Below are 23,570 nucleotides of genomic sequence, written 5' to 3' on the forward strand. Positions count from 1 at the left end.
TAGCGCTGCTGCCTCGCAGTTGAGAGACCTGGGGCCTCATGTATAACGCCGTGCGTAGAACTCACACTAGAACATGGCGTAAGCACAAAAGCGGGATTGTGCGTACACACAGAAAAATCTAGATGCAGGAATCTGTACGCACGCAAAATTTTACATTCTTCCACTACATAAATCCCAATCAGCGTGAAAAGTAACGCACGTGCACGCGCCTTCTGTCCCGCCCCAACTCCTCCCAGAATTACGCCTCTTTGAATATGCAAATCAATATAAATAGCCTTCTGTGAAAAGACAATGGGAAAAGCACAGGGGAAAATATAAGAATTTCAGCGAATACCAAGTGGAAGCAAAGGAAAAACGTACTATTTGTTGGTTTAAACAGTGGTATAATCAACAAAAGGAAGTTGATCGAGTGACAGAGTGTCGGAGAAACTCGAAAGATCCAAGTTCACAAAATCGCACAGTGCCTGAAATAAAAAAGAAATCACATATCAAAGTCGCCGTGAAAAGGCGAGTCGTAGCCCACCGTCTGAATGTCATATGAAAGCTTATTAGGGTACAGACAAAACAAATAGGCACACAGTGGGAAAAAAGCACGAAATGTCAACTTTTATCTCGAAATTTTCACTTTAATCACGTAGTTTATTTTGCCATTAAAGTAGAACATCATAAACTTCATCTTAAAATCGTTTATTTTACTAGTTTCTCAAGTAGCACGTTAAATGCTTTGTTCTGTATTTGATCTTCTATGTGCTCTATGTGTGTGAATCACTACGTGCTTCCGTTCTTTCTCTTTCTCCGACAGGACACAGAATCCATTACATTCGTGATATTACAGCTCACTGAATAATTAAAATACTGAGATGTATACGTGATATCATTTTCATGATGATAGGAATGAAAGCATGTTATTAAACATGGGAACACGGTGGCGCAGTGATTGTTCATGTCTCACGCAAGAGTCTTGCTGCGCCATGTGCGACCTTCGATTAAATAATTTATTACAGAAGTACTGTCTCTTTCAAACGTACTAACCTCAAATTCCTGTCCTAACTTTTCTTTCTCCAAATGCCCAATCGCCACACAATCAGCTCTGTAATAGACGTTAAGCCATCTGTAAGCTTAGAACGCAGATTCTTCAAAACTTTTAAGGAACATTGAAATATCTTCGTAGTACATGTTTAATTATTCTATCCGTCTATCTTTCCAGTGTCACGTCAGCGCAAGAATACAATGCAATGCAGGAACAATCCCTGAACTAGCTAGCGCTGCGGCACCGTGTCCTCACATGTTTAATTATTAACAATACAGATTATTTAAATGAAGTTAAAGTTTTAGCTGTATAATATAATCAACATATTTTGCTGCATTTCATCTTAACAATGATATCATCATATGTAAATACACGCTTCATAAAGTTGCGCAGGTTGTGCAATATTATAACTGTAGTGTAAGTTTACAGTGAGGTAATTGAACTTATAAGTTCAAACAGTTCTACAAGGAGCACTTGATGGACTGATTGAGTGTGTTTATAGTTCTTGGGATGAAACGTTTTCTAAACCGCGAAGTCCGTACAGGGAAGTCTCTGAAGCGTTTTGCTGTGGCTCAGGCAGCATCTGCTTCATGCTGTGTACCGATAATTCTCTTTCCAATCAGCTGCTGCTGTGATTCCCCACTCAGATACAGTGATATAAATATTCTGAGTGGTGCAGTGAGAGTAATATGGAAAAAGATGATCTGCTGTGGCAACACCTAACGGGAGCAGCTGAAAGAAGAAGAAGATGCAGTGAGAGTTACAACACTAAAGCAGTTATGGTATTTGGAATACTATGGCTATTTCCTGGACCATTATATTGCTGCAGGTTAATTACAATCAGATGCATTACACTAATAAACAATATGCAGTTAGTTTCAGTGTATTTATAAAGCCGCGTCAGGAATGTGGATCTAAGAAAGAAATGGTGATCACACAGGAACAGTGCACTGCTTTGACGCTGGGTGCCGCCAGTCTGCAAAACCGAGTGGAGAAATTGCGTACGCCAAGGTATGAGTTACCGTGGAAATGTGCGTGGCTTTACGCCAAGTTTAGGTTTTATACATCGGATTTGAGCGTGGGAAAGGTTCGTACGCAACATTTCTGTGCGTACGCACCGTTTATACATGAGGCCCCTGGTGACCTGGGTTCGCTTTGCGGGTCCTCCCTGCGTGGAGTTTGCATGTTCTCCCCGTGTCTGCGTGGGTTTCCTCCGGGCGCTCCGGTTTCCTCCCACAGTCCAAAGACATGCTGGTTAGGTGGATTGCCGATTCTAAATTGGCCCTAGTGTGTGCTTGGTGTGTTTGTGTGTGTCCTGCGGTGGGTTTGCACCCTGCCCAGGATTGTTTCCTGCCTTGTGCCCTGTGTTGGCTGGGATTGGCTCCAGCAGACCCCCGTGACCCTGTGTTCGGATTCAGCGGGTTGGAAAATGGATGGATGGATAAATGATACACTGCAGTCATCAGCTAATGCCAGTGATGACCATTCTTTATTATCACTATTCACTAGTCATGATGTGAGTTCAATATTTGAAGATATTGTTACTTATTGTTACTTGAAACTGTATTTAAATTGCTTTCAAAACATTTCAGTACTGAAATAAGTCTTAGAAAAATATGTTCTCAGCTATTGGACTGTATTTATTGTCAGGCACCATAGTTGCCAGGAATTTTTCTTGGTCTTACATCAACAAATTGAATAACACAATCTGCAATACATGACATCATCATAACATTATACACAGTAGTGAAAGTATTGAAATATACATTGCACAAAACAGAATTCTATAAAACAATATAGCACAAGAGAATTGCACTCCTGCCAGGTAATATAGCAAGTGAGTCCTTGTAAAATAAACGTAACTTAGATCAGATGGAGGAGTTTAGAAATCAGGAATGTAGCTGGAGAGTCTGACTGCTGCAAGATGTACTGGAGAGCCATGTTAACTACATCTTCAGCTGACCTGTTTGCACAGTAAGCAAACTGTAGTGGATCAACCAGAGCCTTTGTGATAGATCTGAAGATCAGAGATATTAAAGAATCAGACATTTAAAACTCTTCATTATTACAGAGGTCAGTGCCAGAGCTGTGTAATCATTTAGACTTTTAAGTATTTGGCTTCTTAGGGATGATTATGGACTGTATTGAAACAGTCAAAACCTATACATTGAGACAAAAACGGTGATTTTTTTTTATAAATACAAGATCCAACTTAATGTGGAGGGAAAAAGTGTTTTCTGGTTCAGGAGCTTTACAGCATTTCTGTCTCTGAAAGAGCAAACTGACCTCATGCTACAAAAGGCAGAGAGGGGAGGTGCAGTTACACTGTTAAGAGAGCAAAGTCAGCTGGTGTGATGTGCAGAGTGGTGCTTTAGAGCATTTCAAACCTACAATCAAAACTATCCATCAAGTTTGTTAGTTAGGGATTCATCTTTATTTGGGGGTAAGGGGCATGTCATTAAAACCAGTAATCATTTGTAAAGCATTCAAGACTCAAGAACACTCATTGGAGAAGAAGTTCTGTTACAGCCTGACCTTCTATCTGCTTTGGTAGTTGATATGTAAATTCTTTGTAAACAGATTTATCTCCACTTTGGTAAGCTTTGTCTTTAGTTTTTCATAACTTCTTTCAGATCATTAGAAAACTAGTCTGTCATTATTGCATTTCATGATTGTTTAGTTGGAATACAATTGTATTGACAACAATTTATGTAAGAAATAACTGAGCCACTATATTCATCTATTTAATTTTAAATGTAGGATTCGGTTGGACCTGACAACGTTGAGGGTTACAGAGCTGTTCAGGATTTGCCAGACTATTGGGTTGCTCTGAAAGACCATAGTCTTGCTTTGACCAGAGAGGAATCCAGCCATATAATGGACCCTTGGGCATCCCTATCAGACTATGACAAGGAACGGACAGTTTATGCTCCATGCCATCAGGCCACCCTAACCAAAGGGAGATTCAGAGCCACCAAGAAGATTGCTGTGCCGGGTGTTGAGAGCACAAAGCAGTGTGTTGCCCTGGGCAAGAATGATAATGTTACATTTTAGTAAGAATGATAATGTTACATTTTAGTAAGAATGATAATGTTACTTTTTTTCATGAATTGACAACTTATTTCACCAATAATTTTTGCAGGTGCTTTCTAGGAGCTCATATTCCAGCTCAGTGGCCTGACTGCAACAGGGTTGTTGAGCAAGTGTTTGTGAAACTTTGCCTAGTGTTCCCGAGCCGAAAACGCAGTGAAGGTGTAACAGTGTCTAGATGGACTCTGGTCACGCGTGCCTACAAGCACATAAGGGAGTGCATCTTGAATAATGCACATGTGATGCAGGAAACCACCATCCAGCTCCCTGAGGTTAACGCTGCCACACTTGCACAATGGTGAGTCAATGAGCTCTTGTATACTCAGTCCTCCATTTTACACTTTTGTTTTGTAAATATACACTTGTGTAGTACAAATACAAATGTTTTGAATGTAACATATATTTTTAGGTACTGCAGACGCATCCAGACCCAGGAGAGAAAGATCCTGCAGCAAGGCATCTCTGCTCCACAGGCACCTTTGGAAAGCAGCGAGATGATACCTCCTGCACTTCAAAAAAAAAGTCAGTCTCCCTACAAGCAGTGTAGGCAACCCTCACATTTTTACCCTACCACAAAACACTGCAGGGATGGCAAAGACGAAAAGGAGACTGGGCAATCCTGTTGGTATGCATACATTTGCAGAACCCTCATCTCTCGCTGTTATTGCAGCTCCCACACCTCTTCCTGCAACTCCTGTGCCTATCAATGAGCCGCAGCCTACAGTCCAGTCCACGACTCCTGCTCCACTACCATTTATTCTCCCCAACATTTCATGTCCCACTTCCACTGAAGGGACCTCATTGGTAATGGTTGGAACTGCAGCTTGTCAGAAGTCACACGTGCCATATACCACACAGTATTACTGCAAGAAACAATTGGAGCAGGAGAAGAGTGGATTGTCCAAATGAAAATATGTAAAAAAAAATAGATGTTATTATCTGCAAACATTGTAAGAAGAAGGGAAAACCATCAGCTCACCAACAGTACTTTGGAAACTGGAATTGTGAGGAAACAGCCACAGTTTCATTGGCTGAGTGGAAGACAGCACTGATGGCACGAGGCTATGGGGGGCAAAAGAGACCTCAAATGAAACCACCCCAAGCCTCTACAGCTAGACCCTACCCCCATGTAAACACTTGTCTTTTTCTTGTTGTGTTTTCTAATTATTTCTATATTATTTATTCACCCATTTTTTGCATAAATTATATACTACTTTTTGTCACATTTTTATACATGTTACTATTGTTCAATTATACATTTTTACTGTACATAGTATATTCATAGTTATTATATGCTAAATATGTAAATATTTTAGATAGATAGATAGATAGATAGATAGATAGATAGATAGATAGATAGACTTAGGGGTCACATAGTCATTAGGATAAAGTGTTTTGATATGCTTTCCATATTATTCCAAATATAGCGTTCATCATAAAGAAATAGCATAAAGGGTTAATAAAAGACAGAAACCTGTTGAGGCTCATCAGGAAACCAGATGAAGGTCAAGTGAACAATAAAATATACTGAAGGTGACTGAGAGATCAGATGAGTTGTATTCAGCAAGATTGGACAGCGGTTATACAAATACATTTCAAGGGTGGTGGCTCAAACCAAATAGTATAAGAAAAACCAGAATATATTAACATACTGTCATTTTATATAAATCATTTGGGTGTAAACCAACCACAGTAAAATGTATGCCTTGATTGACCCTGTATGTAAATGCAGTAGTTTATAAGATGAACTTGTATCCTTTGTGTCTCTGACCATTCTGTAGATAGAAGAACACTCCATCTTCAGACATTAGATGAAGAGTGATAAATGATGCAGATGGACAAGCTTTGCTCCTGCCTGATTGCTGATTTGTCCTGTTAGAAGAGAAGTTTCTTTTTTAATTAAATTGAATTCTACCACACGGTATATAGGACCTGTAAAGATCTTATTTGTATCAAAGTCTTAATGTACAGAAGCGATGAACAAGGTAGTGTGTGTAAATCAATTAATTAATTGGCCCTGGTGTATGTTTTTAAATGAGGTCCCCTGTGTTAGACTGTCCAGGGATTGTTCCTGCTTTTGCGCCCAGTGCTTGCTGAGTTATAAAAGGTATGTATGTATGTATATGTGTGCATAATATATACTGTATATATAGCCTTTGCAATATTTCCAAATATTTACTTTTACCTACTTCAAATTAAAGGTCAGCATCAACTAGAATATATTACTTCCCAAATGTTATAAATACATACAAACACAAGGCTGTGAACTGTTATTTATTCATTCTTATCGTGTTTTCATTTTTATTGTACCTCTCCTGATTATCTGTGCGGCCATCAGAGACCATGGTAAAAGTGCCATATAAGTAATTAAAATTTGTTATTATTTGTTATAATTATGATTCAATAGAATGTGCAGGCAGTTTGTTTAAGTGTGATTTTTAACTATGCTTGTTGTCCGTGTGTTCCTTGACAAATCATTCATTAAATAGTTTTTGTTTAATCAAGAAAGAAAAATAAACAACTACATCTGCAATGTAGGATTCAAAGCACCGTTCCTTGAAGAGAAAGTTATAGTTAAAAATTTATTTTAGAGATATATTCTTCCATTCAGCAATACCCTACGATAATTCTTGGTAGATCGTCTCTCAAGAATCACAGCTATACCTCGACTAATACACGATATCCCTCTCCCAGCTCATGCCTTGATTGACTATCCATCCATCCATTTTCCAACCCGCTGAATCCAAACACAGGGTCACGGGGGTCTGCTGGAACCAATCCCAGCCAACACAGGGCACAAGGCAGGAACCAATCCCGGGCAGGGTGCCAACCCACAGCAGGACTCACACAAACACACAACCACACACCAAGCACACACTAGGGCCAATTTAGAATTGCCAATCCACCTAACCAGCATGTCTTTGGACTGTGGGAGGAAAACGGAACTTGATTGACTATCTGGGAGTGAAGTGGAGTTTCAGAGTGGAAATAATAGATCGTTATTTCATGTGTGTTCCGTTTCTACAGTAATCTGTGTAAATACATTGTCAAAACAGAAACTTTTTCATATTTTAGTAATAAATGTTACAAAATGTAGGCATAAACTATAGAATGTGGGAAGCCTTAAGTCCAAACATCAAATAAACACTTTCACAAAAGGTCGAAGAACGATACAACATCTTCCGCGGCGTAGTGGTAAGATTTGCTGACTCAAAGTGTAACAAGCAGGTGGCCAGTTGCTATGTGCTACAACATGCTGGCGGTGATCAACGCACATTTAAAAAAAAAGCTTGTGATTATTTGAAGCAACCGGCCACCTGCGTGCTCCTGCCAAGTAGATATTGCTGCAGACCGGAGTAAAATGGGCGTGAATATCATTTTCGACTTCAGCCAATCATATACACGTATTAAATTTGTGGCTGATCAGTGCTTGACGTTCAATCGAAAATTTAAACGTCGCGGTAAATCACCTTTTTATTTAACAAATCGCCAATCGGTGTTATTTGTCATTCATGCTCCACTTTAGCCAATTGCCATATGGATATGTAAAAAGAAAGGTGGGACTAATTTCTAAAGGTGGACGGTCAAGATAAAGTGACTGCAAGAGACGGAGTGTATATTCGTAAAATACATCAGCGACGATAGTCTACAAGTGCCACTATCTTACACTATAACACTCTGTCGAGTGCATTATTAAGACTGCAGTGTATTTTTTACCACCGTCACTTATGATTAGCGGCTCTGAAAAAATAATGATAATAAAAGTTTGGATATGAGATATGTATCGTTACTAAACAACGTCTGAAGAAAACTTAAATGAACATAACAATACAAATTCGTGTCCGCCTAATTTTAATGGATTGACGTACACTTAAGTGTGGGCTCTACTTGATTGAGTCAGTCAGATTAAAACAAATATTTGACTGTTGTTGTTTACTTGAATGTCCAAATGAAGTAGTCGTATACATTTAACAAGTCACCTTAAAGACGGGCTGTAAACGTATTACAATTTTAAACGTTGAATAAACTGTCAGAGTTAAATGTTTACTTCTATAATATACAACCCTAAAATGTGTTTTATTACTTTCATTACTATTTATCAACGTTTATGTATTTAAGTATTCCTAATATTCTATTGCCCCCCCAGACCCCCATCTGCCTGCAGATCAGCCTCTGTTCCTTGTTTGCTGATGTCTGTTAAATATTCTGCGGTCTTCATGTCTGTTCTCATCATACCAGCAGCTCTAGTGAGTTTCTTGCCTGTGCTTCTCGTAGTCAAGTTTGTTTTAGGCTGTATTATCCACATTACTAACCGAAGGTTGTACAGTATACCGGATGTACGGACGCAGGATCACGAGTTCATGAACGCATCGAAGCGCACGCGCTATATACGGACGCCGGACGCAACCCGTGCCAAAAGCGCACGCGCACTCGCACAGCGCCCAATAGACACACCCAGCGGCTTACCAAAGTCAGTAAGTGGCGCTCAAACAACACAACACAATATGTATAGCAGAATCGTACGTCAACGTCGCCGCCATATTGTGAGTGGCACTGCTGCGGAGTGAAGTAATGAATAATGTGCTGCTTGGGATTGTACAAACCGCTGTACGCTCCAAACCAAATCCCGTGAGATTACATCTCATAGGTAAGGCTGAACAATTGGTTTGGTTATATTTCGCCGTTAGAAAATCCCGTTTCATAATCGTTACTTTCGCTAAACCAGGCTAAGCTAGCAAAGCTATGCATTTAGGTGATCAAGTCAGCCTCTAAACAACGGTTTGGCTCCACGTATTTAGTCACTATGTAGATTGTTGTTAGCTGTTAACATGTCTCAAACGTGATGATGTTCTTTCTCAAGGAGCACATTTAGGAAACACAGTTTGAAAGTGACAACCATCATTTTATGCTCATGTCTTTAGTTGTGTCTGTCTTCCACAAACTAAGGCTACACCATATTGCCAGACTGAATACTCTCATATTACAAGATCTGAGTGAGCGAGAGAAGTATGAAGGCAGTCCCCAAAATGTTAAGTATATGGGAGGAATGAGTAATAATAATAGTCATAAGTATTATTATTTGATACTTGCCAGTTAGTTTTTCTTCACACAGACGTCATAGACACACTTAATAAATTACTAAGTAGTAGACACACTTAATAAATTACTAAGTAGTGTAGTAAACAGGACTTAATTCGAATCTCAAATTGATGTTATTTTGGAGAAAGTGGGTGAATAGGATTACAAAAGTTGTTGGACTCAATGACCTGCTCTTGTCACAATTGCTTAGTGCAACTGCTTTTCCACCTAGTATTGTTTGCCTCAATGTTTACCTCCCTGCAGTTCTGAAAAGGAAAAATAGCTTAGACAATGGATAGATAGATAGATAGATAGATAGATAGATAGATAGATAGATAGATAGATAGATAGATAGATAGATAGATAGTGAAATAGAGAAAAAGGTTGAAAGATAAAGATAAAGTCGTACACGGAGCTGTTGGAAAGGCTGCCACTCGTGGTGGCGCCTGTGTCATCAAGTGATGATGATAACAGAACACTTGGTGCCACTGCTCTCCTGCCAAATTGTTTGCCTGCCTATGGAAAAGTCATGTCAGGTAAGGGAGCACTGGAATCATCGGGAAGAAGGATCCTTTCATCAGAATGGCACTGACTCAGCTGTAGAATGGCCAGCAGGGGGGAGGCAGCTAGTTGGCCGAGGTCTCCAGGACTTCGATTGCGTTTGGCTTGTCTGCTTTTATAACCTGGTTAACTGATGGACAGATGGTGTTGTTTTCCATTTACGTTAATTAGTTCCTACTTTATTTTTGAGGTATTTGAGCAAATCTGTATCCTAATATGTGATAGTTCTGTATTTAGTGAGTGGAATCATCTATTCTTGTACTTTGTCTTGAGACTTTTCAATGTTCTCTGCACCTGCACTTGGTGAGAAGCACTGTGCAAGAACAAAGTAGTCCTTACTGTTGTATTGTACTTCTGAAGTGGCCATGATAGATTGGCCGTCCAGCTCTGTGAAGAGGATTACTTGTTTTCTGTCTTGTGTATTTACCCCATTTTTTGACACCAGTTGTACGCCCAGCCTACCTTGAACAGAGTCTCTCTCTGAATTGCCTTTCTCAAATATGTCTTCCATTTTTTTCCCTACAAGGGAAAGGGGGGGGGGGGGGGGGGGGGGGGATTCTTGTCTTCTTAGTCAATGTTGTCAAAAACATGGCCTGTTAAAAGCATTGAGGTATTCCTTGTGTGGTTTTGGGCTACTGCGGTGGGCTGGCCCCTGCCTGGAGTTTGTTTCCTGCCTTGCGCCCTGTGTTGGCTGGGATTGGCTCCAGCAAACCCCCGTGACCCTGTAGTGAGGATATAGTGGGTTGGATATACGAGAGGAGGCTCTGCTCACATCTATCAGTTATAGTTGTGTTAATACACGAGGTGATTGGGGCAGCACAAATTAAAACAAAGTGTTATTAATAATTATTCAGTATAAATTGTACAACCATTTCAAGAAATATTTACAATTAACAATAACGATGGGTCAGTTGAACTGAAAGAAAAATTAATCTTCTTTGTGCATTCTAACAAACAGACTGATCGGGGAATATACTAAAACATGCCCACTTCTATATATTATATATAAATAATATGTAATGAGGATAGACATGTTTGCTTGTAATGTTCAAAAAAGGTAATAAAACTGTGCAATACAGTTATAAAAGATAAAGAAAAAATGCAGATGGCATGAATTGGCTAAAAACAGATACACAGACAATTTCAAATATACAGAACTTAATCAACAAAGTGTCCTTTATTGTTTACATCAATAGTTAAATCAAATCTACACAACTCTATTATGCACAGTCAGTTTAACACTCAGAAATAAAAAAGGCCAAAGACAAATAAAGCCAGTGACGCGTTTATCAGAGGAGGCGCTGAAATGGAATCCCAAGTTGAGATGTCACAGTGATGCTGTCTGTCTTTGTACTCCAACAGTTGAAGCTCAAGTTTGTCAAACTCTTCACTCACCTTAAAAAAAAAAAAGATTTATTTTCACCAATACTAAAATTGTATTAATGCGTATTTTACTTTAAACAAATATTTACACAAATATTTACATTTCTATGTATTTAGTTTATATTCTTGTCTAAATTCACTACAAGTAAAATGGTATTCTGATTAACAGAAGAATGGTGCTGAAAATAAAAAGAAAAGACCGTCTGCTCCCAACACCACATGACGTCCCACTCACCGTCTGCTGGTCCATCAATGAACAGACCTTCTGCCTCTGGTAGAGAAATCCTCTCAACTGTTCCTCGAGCTTTAATAAGAGCCAATCACCAAAAAAGAAACAGAGAGGACGTCACTCATAGAGATACTTTCTGTACTCATTAGAGACTCACTGAAGCCAAATCAGCACACCCAGAATGATGTGAACTCTGTCGATCTTTTCAAAAGTACCTACAGCTCTTGATAGCACTTCATCAGGTAGTTGATGAAGAGCTGACAGATGGCCTCTACTTCTACTGTATAGAGGTTATTACCCGGTGACTTTTAGGATCTTTGTCATTTTTAAACCTTTTGGATGACACCTTTTCAGATACAACAGCCTGTTGGACAAGCAAATACAAGAGTTTGGTGCTATAAAGTCATCATAGCTCTTTGCTACTAGATAGATTGCAATAACAAATTTTTACTTGTTAACTGAACTAAGTTACCAGCAAGTGGTCATCTGCTCCATGGCCTTTTATGATGAACTCCAACAGTTTTTATGTTGAGTCCTCCTGGAGGCCCAGCTGATCTCTGCAGCCTCATAAACCTGAGCCCCTTGTTCTTGAGTCAGCTGCCCTTCTGCAGCCACACAGTCACTGTGGAGACACACAAATAAATACATCAGACTGTCACATGAAGGATTTGTCTTGTGCAAGCTATCTGGTTTTGGTCTGAACACTCCTGTTTTCTCATAAAAGTGGACACTTTGGAATAAAGTTCAAACTTTGAGAACTACTCTGTGGTTCATTACAAAAACTCTCGTTCATGGTTATCTCAATAGTTTTTAGAATACATCCACTATTTCAGAGTATTAAGTATACCCCAATCTGGACACTACCTAAAGTAATATGCAAGTCACAGACATGTCATCCTAAGATAAAAAGGATAAATACACTGCTCTCCATTATTACTGGCACCCCTTGTAAAAATTAGTAAGAAGGATTACAAAAAAAATCCCTGTTTGCTGAAGTTTTATACACAATTTACATAACATTTCTATTATTATTAAGTTATTAAGCAGTTCGCATACGTTTACAACCCGAGATTTTTCTTCTTTTTTTGCATATAACAAAGACATATGCTTTGCATTTGCCATTCCAACAGATTGCACATCACAAACATTAACACTGCTATCTTTTTTACGTGTCTGCCGTTTCTATAGGAGGGTGACAATGAGTTAAATTCCAATGGATGTTTTTCAAATGTTGACAAGCAATAAGCAAAAGGTATCACTGAAAACCACAGACAACAAAAACATTAAAAAAAAACAGTACGAGGAAAGTTCAAAGAAAGATTTTTTTTTTTTTACAATGTTTCTGTTTGGGGATCGTTGTGTAAATGTGTACGACTGAGCTGCGACCACAGATCTAACTGCTCTGTGGATGATTCATTCAAGCATTTCAAGGTCACTTCGTTGTAATGAAAGCATCTGCTGAATGTACTTCGTAGTAATGAGATTTCTATAGTCTCGTGTCATCTATCTATCTATCTATCTATCTATCTATCTATCTATCTATCTATCTATATGGGGAAACTGTCGGGACCATAAAAATACTTTGTTGTAATACTCTCTCACCTCAGTCTCTCTCTGTGCCGCTGCAAAGCCACGCCCGCCAAGCATTCTGAAAAGTCTGAGTGAGTCTCCGTTGCCGGCAGTTCTCTTGCGACCCGGCTGTCAGACGGCTGCGGCCCGGTAGTGGGTCGCGGACCGGTGGTTGGGGACCCCTGGTCTACAGCAATACCCTTCTCTCTCAATCCCTGGAGTGGTCCTTGTTCCTGTGACGTAATACATTGCGTCAGAGCCTTAGCAGACGCCATCTTAGGTGAGTATTTAATCTTTTTCATTATATAGGATCTCCCTTCATTGAATCGTCGTCGCCATCTTGTATAGGTATATTCTTCGTCAATCACCGCGGCCATCTTTGATAAGTACAAACTTTATTTATACAGATGTAAGATAATAACAGGAGTTAAGATAATTATAAATTCTTAAAATTAATTATTATTAATTGTGTTCTCCTTCTTTCTAGAATCCTGTCAAGTATAAAAAGGAACATAATTAGATCAAAGTAAAGTTCAAATGCTCTTTTATCCCAATATAAGTCGGCCGAACATTTTCCCATAGACATCAATGTTAAAATCGTTATAAAAATAATTTTAGTTTTTCAAAGATTTTATAATTCCATTATCTTCTGTTAGTCATGTTTATATGATTATTTCCGTAAAAAGTTTATTATTTTAATAAAAAGTCCCTCAAAAAACACTTCAATAAAAAGGGTATACTGTCTCTTTAAATGAAACTTCCAGTCTTTTAAGAGGCCGTGCACAAAAATTAAAAGTTGTAACCAAAAAATTATTTTTGTATAAATTTCCTATACCCATCTAGTTTAGCAAAATCACAGGGGCCTCAAAATTGGATATTTCCGAAATAATGAAAATCCACCACATTTGTTATATTGATTCCTATGGAAGGGTTACATCAATAGAATTTCTATATAGGGTTATAAGGCGCTAGGGTTACGTTATATAGTGTTAATAATTATTAGGGTTAATTTTCTTGTAAGGTTCTTTTTTTGAAGAAGTTTTAGGGTTAGTATATCTGAATTACGAGTTAGGGTTCTGTTATTTCCCAAAGGGGACTAATTAAGATTAGGGTTCTGATTAAGATTAGTCATTGTATTACACTATCCTTAAGTTTAGGGTTTGTGTGAGCGTTAGGCTTAGGGTAGGGGATGCCAGCCTCAACTGGCATGCACTGGTTCACTGACCCACATATTTTCAACAATTAAATATTAATTTATTCAGTTGTCCTAGATAAAACAAACTCATAGCTATAAAAATTAATAACCCAATTATTTTTCAGTTAAACCATCAGGGAATATGGTTTTAAGAATTTCTATCCATTCCGCATATTTCTGCAATCGGCAGGTTTTATTCCAGAAACTTTCATGTTCAATAGGAAACAAAAGGGGCAAATGATCGGGGCTGAGGAAAACATTTATAGAGTTCAGTCTGCCTTTCCTGATTCTCAATTAGTCTCAGATGTTGGACAAACTGCACTCTAACATTGTTTTTGGTCTCCTCTATCTACAATTCATGTGGAAAGTATTCCCAGTGCATCACTTTTTCCACATTTTGTTATGTTACAGCCTTATTCCAAAATGGATTAAATTCATTTTTTTCCTCAGAATTCCACACACAAAACCCCATAATGACAACATGAAAAAAGTTTACTTGAGGTTTTTGCAAATTTATTAAAAATAAAAAAACTGAGGAATCCCATGTACATAAGTATTTACAGCCTTTGCTCAATACTTTGTCGATGCACCTTTGGTAGCAATTCCAGTCTCAAGTCTTTTTGAATATGATGCCACAAGCTTGGCACACCTATCCTTGGCCAGTTTGGCCCATTCCTCTTTGCAGCACCGCTCAAGCTCCATCAGGTTGGATGGGAAGCGTCGGTGCACAGCCATTTTAAGATCTCTCCAGAGATGTTCAATCGGATTCAAGTCTGGGCTCTGGCTGGGCCACTCAAGGTCATTCACAGAGTTGTCCTGAAGCCACTCCTTTGATATCTTGGCTGTGTGCTTAAGGTCGTTGTCCTGCTGAAAGATGAACCGTCGCCCCAGTCTGAGGTCAAGAGTGCTCTGGAGCAGGTTTTCATCCAGGATGTCTCTGTAAATTGCTGCAGTCATCTTTCCCTTTATCCTGACTAGTCTCCAGTCCCTGCCGCTAAAAAACATCCCCACAGCATGATGCTGCCACCACCATGCTTCACTGTAGGGATGGTATTGGCCTGGTGATGAGTGGTGCTTGGTTTCCTCCAAACGTGACGCCTGTCATTCACACCAAAGAGTTCAATCTTTGTCTCATCAGACCAGAGAATTTTCTTTCTCATGGTCTGAGAGTCCTTCAGGTGCCTTTTGGCAAACTCCAGGCGGGCTGCCATGTGCCTTTTGCTAAGGAGTGTCTTCCGTCTGGCCACACTACCATACAGGCCTGATTGGTGGATTGCTGCAGGGATGGTTGTCCTTATGGAAGGTTCTCCTTTCTCAGAGAGGACCTCTGGAGCTCTGAAAGAATGACCATCAGGTTCTTGGTCATCTCCCTGACTAAGGCCCTTCTCCCCCGATCGCTCAGTTTAGATGGCCGGCCAGCTCTAGGAAGAGTCCTGGTGGTTTCGAACTTCTTCCACTTAAGGGTGATGGAGGCCACTGTGCTCATTGGGACCTTCAAAGCAGCAGAAATTTTTCTGTAACCTTCCCCAGATTTGTGCCTCGAGACAATCCTGTCTCGGAGGTCTACAGACAATTCCTTTGACTTCATGCTTGGTTTGTGCTCTGATATGAACTGTCAACTGTGGGACCTTATATAGACAGGTGTGTGCCTTTCCAAATCACGTTCAATCAGCTGAATTTGTCACAGGTGGACTCCAATTAAGCTGCAGAAACATCTCAAGGATGATCTGGGGAAACAGGATGCACCTGAGCTCAATTTTGAGCTTCATGGCAAAGGCTGTGAATACTTATGTACATGTGCTTTCTCAATTTTTTTTTTTTTTAATAAATTTGCAAAAATCTCAATTAAACATTTTTCACGTTGTCATTATGGGGTGTTGTGTGAATTCTGAGGAAAAAAATGAATTTAATCCATTTTGGAATAAGGCTGTAACATAAGAAAATGTGGAAAAAGTGATGCGCCCTGAATACTTTCCGGATGCACTGTATATCCATCCATCCATTATCCAACCCACTGAATCCGAACACAGGGTCACTGGGGTCTGCTGGAGCCAATCCCAGCCAACACAGAGCACAAGGCAGGAACCAATCCCGGGCAGAGTGCCAACCCATCGCAGGACACACACAAACACTAGGGCCAATTCAGAATCGCCAATCACCTAACCTGCATGTCTTTGGACTGTGGGAGGAAACCGGAGCGCCCGGAGGAAACCCACACAGACACGGGGAGAACATGCAAACTCCATGCAGGGAGGACCCGGGAAGCGAACCCAGGTCCCCAGGTCTCCCAACTGCGAGGCAACAGTGCTACCCACTGCGCCACCGTGCCGCCCTGCACTATATATATATATACTGCTCAAAAAAAAAAGGAACCCTTTGAATGAGAGTATAGTATCAAGTCAGTGAAGCTTCTGAGCTATTGATCTGGTCAGTTAAGCAGCAGAGGGGCTTGTTCATCAGTTTCAGCTGCTTTGGTGCACTAGAGGGGCAACACTGAGACGACCCCCAAAACAGGAATGAATGGTTTAACAGGTGGAGGGAAGCCACTGACATTTTTCAATCCTCATCTGTTTTGTCACTTGTTTTGCATTTGGCTGCGGTAAGTGTCAGTACTGGTGGCAAGAGGCCATACCTGGACCCTACAGAGGTGGCACAGGTAGTCTAACTTCTCCAGGATGGCACATCAACACCACGTGCCAATGCCAGAAGGTTTGCTATGTCTCCCAGCACAGTCTTAAAGGCATGGAGGAGATTCCGGGAGACAGGGCAGTTCCTCTAGGAGAGCTGGACAGGGCCCCCTCATAGAAGGTCCTTAACCCCATCAGCAGGACCCACCGGTATCTGCTCCTTTGGGCAAGGAGGACCAGGATGAGCACTGCCAGAGCCTACAAAATGACCTCCAGCAGGTTGGCCACTGGTGTGAATATCTCTGACCAAATAGTCAGATACAGACTTCATGAGGGTGGCCTGAGGGCCCAATGTCCACTAATGGGCACCGTGCAGCTCGATTGGCATTTGCCATAGAGTACCAGAATTGGCAGATCCACCCACTGGAGGGCACCCTGTGCTTTTCACAGATGAGAAAAGGTTCACCCTGAGCAAATGTGACAGACGTGAAAGGGTCTGGAGAACGTTATGCTGCCTGTGACATCATTCAACATGACTGGTTTGGTGGTGGGTCAGTGATGGTATATCTGGGGGAGCATATCCATGGAGGGACGCACAGACCTCTACAAGCTAGGCAATGGGCACCTTGACTGCTGTTACATATCGGGATAAAATCCTTGGACCCATTGTCAGACCCTATGCTGGTTCCTCCTGGTGCACGACAATGCCCGTCTAGGAGCTCAGTGATGCCCTGGCCAGATCTGGGAGGAGATCCCCCAGGACACAATCCGTTGTAGGATGTTGTCAGGCTGGTTTGGGGGGGGTGGCAGCATACAAACTACTGAGTACAATTTGGAGTTGCTGCAATGAAATTTTGGCAAAATGGAGTCACCTGCCTGCCTGCTGCATAATTTTTTGTCTTTGATTTTCAGGTCGTCTTTGAATTCAGCCCTCTCTCTATCAGTTGATCATTTTTATTACCATCCTTTCGTTCCTAATACATCACCATATCAGTTCAAAGCAGTACAGATAGCCAGCAGGATTTTTTTCCCTTTGAGATCAGATGTGTTTTCAAAGTGTTCCTTTAATTGTTTTGAGCAGTTCATATATATATATATATATATATATATATATATATACACACACACAAACATAAACACTGACACACACTTAATGTCAAGACCTTAGAATTACGAGGTTCTAGCTGTGAGTTATGGTTTTAGAATACTGAGCTTCAAAGGTTTTGACTCTCCATTTATCAGGAGTATTCAATCCTTTTCCTTTAATTTTGTTCCTATATATACAAGCTGCATTTTCAGTTAAAGACATTGCAAGTTTTATTGAAAATGTGACTCCTAAATAAAGATAAGTAAGACCCTTATTGTTGTAGATTATGTTTGTAAGTGAACAGTAAAGTCTTGATCAGGATGCTCAGTTTCCAAGCTGTAGGATTACCGGCGAGTCCAGTAAAGTGCCATTTGTAGATGGTGTTGATACGAGGGGAGGCTCTGCTCAAATCTATCAGTTCTAGTTGTGTTAATACATGAGTTGATTGGGGCAGCACAAATTAAAACAAAGTGTTATTAATAATTATTCAGTATAAATTGTACAACCGTTTCAAGAAATATTTACAATTAACAATAATGATGGGTCAGTTGAACTGAAAGAAAAATTAATCTTCTTTGTGCATTCTAACAAACAGACTGATCGGGGAATATACTAAAAAAACATGCCCACTTCTATATATTATATATAAATAATATGTAATGAGGATAGACATGTTTGCTTTTAAATGTTCAAAAAAACTAATAAAACTGTACAATGCAGTTATAAAAGTTAAAGAAAAAATGGAGATGGCATGAATTGGCTAAAACAGATACACAGACAATTTCAAATATACAGAACTTAATCAACAAAGTGTCCTTTATTATTTACAGCAATAGTTAAATCAAATCTACACAACTCACACAACTGCACAGTCAGTTTAACACTCAGAAATAAAAAAGGCCAAAGACAAATAAAGCCAGTGACACGTTTATTAGAGGAGGTGCTGAGATGGAATCCCAAGTTGAGATGCCTCAGTGATGCTGTCTGACTTGTACTCCAACAGTTGAAGCACAAGTTTGTCAAACTCTTCACTCACCTTAAAAAAAAGATTTATTTTCACCAATACTAAAAGTGTATTAATGCGTATTTTAAATTTCACTTTAAACAAATATTTACATTTATATGTATTTTGTTTATATTCTTGTCTAAATTCACTACAAGTAAATGGTATTCTGATTAACAGAAGAATGGTGCTGAAAATAAAAAGAAAGGACCGTCTGCTCCCCAACACCACATGACATCCCACTCACTGTCTGCTGGTCCATCAATGAACAGACCTTCTGCCTCTGGTAGAGAAATCCTCTCAACTGTTCCTCGAGCTTTAATAAGAGCCAATCACAAAAAAAGAAACAGAGAGGATGTCACTCATAGAGACACTTTCTGTACTCATTAGAGACTCACTGAAGCCAAATCAGCACATCCAGAATGATGTGAACTCTGTCGATCTTTTCAAAAGTGCGTACAGCTCTTGACAGAACGTCGTCAAGTAGTTGTAGAGGCCATCTGTGAGCTCCTCATCTTCTACTGTATAGAGGTCATTACCCAGTGACCTTTAGGATCTTCATTGTTTTTAAACCATTTGGATGACACCTTTTCAGATACAACAGCCTCATGGACAAGCAAATACAAGAGTTTGGTGCTATAAAGTCATCATAGCTCTTTGCTACTAGATAGATTGCAATAACCAATTTTTACTTGTTATCTGAACTAAGTTACCAGCAAGTGATCATCTGCTCCATGGCCCTTTATGATGAACTCCAACAGTTTTTCATGTCGAGTCCTCCTGGAGGCCCCGCTGATCTCTTCAGCCTAATAAACCTGAGCCCCTTGTTCTCAAGTCAGCTGCCCCACTGCAGTCACACAGCCAGACTGTCACATGTAATATTTGTCTTGTGCAAGCTATCTGGTTTTGGTCTGAACACTCCTGTTTTCTCATAAAAGTGGACACTTTGGAATAAAGTTCAAACTTTGAGAATTACTCTGTGGTTCATTACAAAAACTCTCGTTCATGGTTATCTCAATAGTTTTTTAGAATACATCCATTATTTCAGAGTATTATGAATACCCCAATCTGGACACTACCTAAAGTAAAATGCAAGTCACAGACACGTCATCTTAAGATAAAAAGGATTTTTACATGGCACCCCATGTAAAAATTAGTAAGAAGGGTTACAAAAAAAAAAAAAAAAATCCCTGTTTGCTGAAGAAATGTCACCTTGCACTGAAAAAATTAGAAACATCTGACTTTTAATTGAAACAATTTCATTGAAAGAAAAACAAAGCCCTCATCAAGAAATAAATATTTTTAAAATTAACATTTTTATAAGGGGTGTCATTAATAGTGGAGGGCAAGTTAAATGAATGCCACAATTAAAGGTATGCCACACATGAAGAAATATATATAAATATATATATATATATATATATATATATATATATATATATATATATATATACACACACACACACACAGTACTGTGCAAAAGTTTTAGGCAGGTGTGAAAAAATGCTGTAAACAAAGAATGCTTTCAAAAATGGAGGTGTTAATCATTTATTTTATGCAGTGAATGAACAAAAGAGAAATGTAAATCAAATCAATATTTGGTGTGACCACCCTTTGCCTTCAAAACAGCATCAATTCTTCTAGGTACACTTGCACACAGTTTTTGAAGGAACTCAGCTGGTAGGTTGTTCCAAACATCTTGGAGAACTAACCACAGATCTTCTGTGGATGTAGGCTTCCTCACATCCTTCTGTCTCTTCATGTAATCCCAGACACACTCGATGATGTGGAGATCAGGGCTCTGTGGGGACCATACCATCACTTCCAGGACTTCTTGTTCTTCTTTACGCTGAAGATAGTTCTTAATGACTTTGGCTGGATGTTTGGGGTCGTTGTCCTGCTGCAGAATAAATTTGGTGCCAATCATACGCCTCCCTGATGGTATTGCATAATGGATAAGTATCTGCCTGTATTTCTCAGCATTGAGAACACCATTAATCCTGACCAAATCTCCAACTCCATTTGCAGAAATGCATCCCCAAACGTTCAAGGAACCCCCACCATGCTTCACTGTTGCCTGCAGACACTCATTATTGTACCGCTCTCCAGCCCTTCGACGAACAAACTGCCTTCTGCTACAGCCAGATATTTCAAATTTTGACTCATCAGTCCAGAGCACCTGCTGCCATTTTTCTGCACCCCAGTTCCTATGTTTTCGTGCATACTTGAGTTGCATGGCCTTGTTTCCACGTCGGAGGTGTGGCTTTTTTGGCTGCAACTCTTCCATGTAGACCACTTCTGGCCAGACGTCTCCGGACAGTAGATGGGTGTACCTGGTTCCCACTGGTTTCTGCCAGTTCTGGGCTGATGGCACTGCTGGACATCTTACGATTTCAAAGGGTAATAAGCTTGATGTGTCTTTCATCTGCTGCACTAAGTTTCCTTGGCCGACCACTGCGTCTACGATCCTCAATGTTGCCCGTTTCTTTGTTCTTCTTCAAAAGAGCTTGGACAGCACATCTTGAAACCCCAGTCTGCTTTGAAATCTTTGTCTGGGAGAGACCTTGCTGATGCAGTAGAACTACCTTGTGTCTTGTTGCTGTGCTCAATCTTGCCATGACATGAAAACTGTCTTCCACAACCTCACCTTGGTAGCAGAGTTTGGACTGTTCCTCACTCAGTTTTAAGCCTCCTACACAGCTGTTTCTGTTTCAGTTAATGACTGTGTTTCAACCTACATGTGACATTGATGATCATTAGCACCTGTTTGGTAGAATTGGTTGATCAAACACCTGACTATAATCCTACAAAATCCCTGACTTTGTGCAAGTGGACCTATAAGAATTGATGCTGGTTTGAAGGCAAAAGGTAGGAACACCAAATATTGATTTGATTTAGATTTGTCTTTTGTTCGCTCACTTTGCATTTTGTAAATTGATAACAATAAGTAATCATTATTTATATTTCTGAAAGCATTCTTTGTTTACAGCATTTTTTTACACCTGCCTAAAACTTTGCACAGTACTGTATATATATATATATATATATATATATATATATATATATATATATATATATATATATATTATATATATATATATAAAAAGATGCTGATTATATATATATATATATAATATCCACAGTTATAACTATAATATAATATTCCACAGTTTGCTGAACCAGCAGGGATGTCCTAGGAAAAGAAAGCTGTCAGTCTTATATATATATATATATATAAGACTGACAGCTTTCTTTTCCTAGGACATCCCTGCTGGTTCAGTAAACTGTGGAATTGACACGTTGATGGTATTTGAATATTAACTGTAAGCTTTATGTAAGTTTACATTTGTGTTTAGATTATATATGAGTTCAGTACTTTATCTCTTATTCTCTGTCAGTCTGCTCTTTATCTGACCAGGAGGAACCCTTTGATTTTACTGGCAGTCTTTTAAAGATGCTGATAAATATATATATATATATATATATATATATATATATATTATAATATATATATATATATATATATATATATATTTTTTTTTTTTTTCTTCATGTGTAGCATACCTTTAATTGTGGCATTCATTTAACGTGCCCTTCACTATTAATGACACCCCTTATAAAAATGTTAATTTTAAAAATATTTATTTCTTGATGAGGGCTTTGTTTTTCTTTGAATGAAATTGTTTCAATTAAAAGTCAGATGTTTCTAATGTTTTCAGTACAAGGTAACATTTCTTCAGCAAACAGGGATTTCTTTTTCTAACCCTTCTTACTAATTTTTACAAGGGGTGCCAATAATAGTGGAGAGCACTGTTGTTAGAGAGATATCAATAATAAGAGACACGGCTCACTTATCAAGGAGCTCCTCCCAGCATGCTTGAGAGCGCATATTATGGGATGTTAAAAAAGCGAAACAGATGCACGTGTGCTGCAATAGTAATTTCCGCGTAGAGAAACATTTGTTTGTTATTAGTAAGAGTCAGTAGTGTCCTGAATTAATATGAAGTGTGCGTTAATGACCAGAGGTGGGTTTGTTCGCATTTTACTTGGATGTTTTTATTTGTTAAAATGCAAAGTTGTGTAAGTGTACTGTTTAGCATTTATATGTTGGGAATATGCCTTCGTGTTAGTTACATACAGCAATATTATTAAATAATAGTTCTGGTATTACATCAATGTTCTTTACCATAAGGTGACCATCCGTCCCCGTTTTCCGGGGACAGTCCCCTTTTTCGGACAACTGTCCCCACTCAGAAACATGTTCCCGTTTTATCCCCGGTTGTTCCTGTACGCTAGCACGTCGTAATGAAACTGCATTTTCACAACCAGGCATGAATTCTTCTCGAGACGTATGTAGTCTACACTCCACTAGCCCAACCCTCCCACCCCATGTCCACGGATTGGCCCAAAAATAGCACCCCCCCCCCCCCCCCCCATGTCCCCGAATTGGCCCCAAAATTCTGCTCACCTTATTTACTATAAATCTGTTAATACTGTACTATGTACTGATTACGTTATTGATTTGGATTCTATACTGCGGGTAAGTTAGTGCCTAATTTGAGTAATACTGCCATCTAGTGGACTTTGTGTAATTTACCAATACGTTTTAAATATTTTTTTTTATTGTAGACCACACATGCACCTATATACCTATTTAAATATAGGTGTATATGTTCAAAATAAATTAATTCAATTTCATTCTAAGCTGCTGTCTGGA

General features: G+C 39.3%; 2 protein-coding genes and 1 long non-coding RNA gene across 4 annotated transcripts in view; 2 read left to right on the top strand and 1 right to left on the bottom strand.

Moving 5' to 3' along the window:
* LOC114643436 (E3 ubiquitin-protein ligase TRIM39-like) overlaps nt 1-23,570 on the top strand; it is a 303,199-nt gene that overhangs the window by 203,376 nt on the left and 76,253 nt on the right. The gene's annotated exons all lie outside the window — the stretch shown is intronic.
* The window catches only part of LOC127526556 (gastrula zinc finger protein XlCGF57.1-like), a 78,029-nt gene that overhangs the window by 36,103 nt on the left and 18,356 nt on the right, over nt 1-23,570 (top strand). The window lies entirely within an intron of this gene.
* On the bottom strand, nt 10,919-13,169 carry LOC114643437 (uncharacterized). Of its 2 annotated transcripts, XR_007934048.1 has the most exons (4): nt 12,975-13,169; nt 11,845-11,994; nt 11,379-11,736; nt 10,919-11,155 (listed from the first exon to the last, which is right to left on the bottom strand). It is a non-coding gene; the product is annotated as an uncharacterized LOC114643437 (long non-coding RNA). The 2 variants fall into 2 exon arrangements; XR_003714786.2 differs by having other exon boundaries at nt 11,379-11,994.

This window comes from Erpetoichthys calabaricus, chromosome 2, assembly GCF_900747795.2.
Source record: "Erpetoichthys calabaricus chromosome 2, fErpCal1.3, whole genome shotgun sequence".
In the NCBI taxonomy this organism is placed as follows: Eukaryota; Metazoa; Chordata; class Cladistia; order Polypteriformes; family Polypteridae; genus Erpetoichthys; species Erpetoichthys calabaricus.